Here is a 3,171-nt window from a genome sequence, read left to right as displayed (position 1 = left end):
TCGGTTGAATCGGGCAACTCGGTCGTCGCGGGTTGCAGGAAAGAGGAAAAACTAAAATAAGGACGACGGTTGAATCAAACAACGCGTGTGGTCCTAACAGGAGAGGAGCGGTGGCGGCTGTGTTAACAGTGTATCACCAGGATGGTGTCGTCCTGGATGACCGGTCTCGGGTAAGAGACCGGTTGACGATCTCTCCCCTGGCGTCCGAGCGGCCCCGTTATATCGGCGCGGCTAGCGATATTTAACCGCGAGAAGCGGCCGCGGTGTCCGGCCGGCGCCACGTAGCGGCGCCGCGCCGAGTTAACGCGCGCCGAGGCGCCTCGTGACTCGCGTAGGCGGGTTGGGTGGGGAGATATTAGGCGCGGATCTTCGGTGTCTAACGATATATTTAACATGATGGAAACAAGATTAGCTTCTAAGTAAGTAACATCATAACTAAAAAAAAAGACCAACTATATACACGAGATGATTATATACATAATAGAATAGAAGGAAGAAAAACGGAACGAAGCATGAAGTAGCATAAATAGCAACCAAACGTAGCGGGACAGGGTGTCCCGTTACAAACTGATAAGTGTGATGAGAGAAAGGGGGATAATGAAGGGCTTAGTAGTTAGAGTGGAGGAGATATTAAGGGAAACGAAGAGCAGGGTGAGGGTGGGAGAAAGAGTGTGGGCAAGGAGTTTTGAACGGCGAAGTGGCTAAAGCAGAAGTGTCCTCTGAGTCCGATATTATTTAATATTTTAATGGCGGACTTGGCAAAGGAGATGGCAAGGAGAGGTTGGGGAGGAATAAGGTTAAGAGGAGGGAAAGTCTACATCTTAGTGTATGCGGGTGATGTGGTATTGTTAACGGAGGAGGGAGATGGTGCAAAAGCAATATTAGTATAGATGGAAAGATATGCGGAAAAGAAAGGATTGGAGGTAAACGTGAAGAAGACTAAGGTAATAAGGTTTAGGAAGTATGGAGGAGAAGAAAGAAAATGGAATTGAGATGGAAATGTAAAAGGTTGGAAGAGGTAAAGTAGTATAAGTATTTAGGATATAAGGTACAAGGAAATGGAGGTCAGGAAGCGCATAAAAGGGAAAGAAAGAAGAAGGTAATGTTAGTAATGAGGGAGGTGTGAGAAATAGAAAAGAGAGTGTGGGGAAGAGACTGAAAAAAAGGTTGCGGTTATTTGATACATTGGTTTGGACGGTAATGAGGTATGGATTAGAAATTTGGAGATGGAAGGAGAGAAAGGAATTCGAAGGATAGGTTTTTGAGATGGATTATCGGTTTGGACTGGAGGACGTCGGGATATGTAGTAAGGGAGAAGTTGGGGAGAGGAATGTTAAGAGGAAGGGCAGGGAGGAGGGCGTGGAAATTTGAGGAGAGGTTAGAGGAAGGAAGAGGGGGAGAGATAGCAAAGAAATGCTGGGAAGAGATGAGAAGAAGATGGAATAGGAGGAAAATAGTGGGAAAAGAAGAGAGAGGATTATATGAGAGGGTGGAGGAGGAGAAGAGTATAAGGTATGAGGAGATATTGGAGAGAGAGAGGGAAAAACAAAAGGAAGAGAGGTGAGAAAGGATAAGGATATCTGGAGTTAATAGGTGATATAAATGGGTGAAGAGGGTGGGGATCCCGAAGTATCTGGAAAAAGAGGTATCTTGAAGTATCTGGTAAGAGGAGAGGTGAAAGAGGGTAATTAGATTTAATTTGGGGAATCAATTGAGAGGGGGAAAGTACTGGGAAGAGGAGGAGAAAGAGAGATGTAGAATGTGGAAGAGAGGAAGAGACGTGGGAACATGTTTGGGGAAGATGTTAAAGAGGAAGTATTGGAGAAGTAGGGAGTTGGCAGGAGATGGTGGAAAAATTTTGGGGGAGCAAGGACAGGCAGAGAGTTAGAAACAGAGGAAGAAGGGGGAGTGGGGGAGGATGAGTGATGGAATAGATGTGATGTGAAAGAGGAGAGAGGGGGGGGAGGAGAGCGAGAGAGAAGGAAACGGAAGGAAAGAAATGGGCGGTTGAGGAGAGGGCATTTTATAAATTATTAGGTAAGTTAGATAAGTAGATGCAAGATAGTTTGTGATAGATGTAAGTTAGATATAAGTTAGTAATGACCAAAATAGGGAGAGGGAGCGGAGGAGAAAGCGAGGTGTGTATATGTGTGTGTGTGTGGCGAGTAGGAGCAAGTAAGGAAAGAGAGATATTGTAAGAAACTAGGTTGTAAGAATAGTAATTGTAAATAGTAAAGTAATAGTAATTGTAACTCCATAGGGGATCAATGAAAGCCGTATATAGGCTGTCCCATTTTAAGAGTACACCCAAAATAACTCCCTTATTTTTTACTTTAGAGAAAAATGTTTCACACAAAAGTTGTATGGTTCCGATGGATTCACCAAGCGATGCCACTGGTTTGATTTTAAATAGTCGTTTGAAAATTACGTGAAGGTCACATTCAATTTCTTAAATAGAACATACCATTTTTTATTACATATTCTTGTAATTCTCGAGAGCTTTTCAAAACACTATAATAAAATATTTTTCTATTAGGTACTTTTCGAGTTATAAAGCTCTAAATTAGCAATATTTTGATTAAAATATAAATTTGCTTTCCTGTAGTCTTATCTTACATGATCCAGCCAGTCAAGGCAAGATAATCTGAGTATGATCCAGTCATGCAAGGCAAGATGATCTGAGCATGATGCAGCCATTCAAGGCAAGATTCGGATATGACCCAATCAGTTAATGCAAGATTCGGACATAATCCAGCCAGTCAAGACAAAATATGAGCGTGATCCTGCACTAACTTTCAAATCGAAAGAATTAACAATTGCACTTTCACAATTGTTACAATTTATTGATTTCCAGTTAGTGCAGGCAGACACATATGTATTACAACCATTAACTTTTTCTTGGTAAGACAGAAACTTTTGAGATTTTTGCCAAGTCTTTTTTTTACAAAATTATGGCTGCTTATCCACCAATTGAAATTGTGGACATGATCCACATTTTGGGTGAGGCCAGAAATAATGACTCGGCAGAAGAGAGGCTTTACGCTGAAAGATTTCCAGACAGACGCCATCCTGATAGGAGAGTAATAAAAAACTTTTCGACAGAGCTTGCAGGGTTTTTTAAGAAGAAACCGGTGAAAATTTGGTCTTGATGAGGTAACATCATTGACTGTT

This window comes from Odontomachus brunneus, unplaced genomic scaffold (assembly GCF_010583005.1).
Source record: "Odontomachus brunneus isolate Ranch 3 - 2012 unplaced genomic scaffold, Obru_v1 Obru_scaffold_056, whole genome shotgun sequence".
Lineage (NCBI taxonomy): Eukaryota > Metazoa > Arthropoda > Insecta > Hymenoptera > Formicidae > Odontomachus > Odontomachus brunneus.
The sequence above is the reverse complement of the archived record's forward strand: the minus strand, read 5'-3'. Positions refer to the sequence as shown.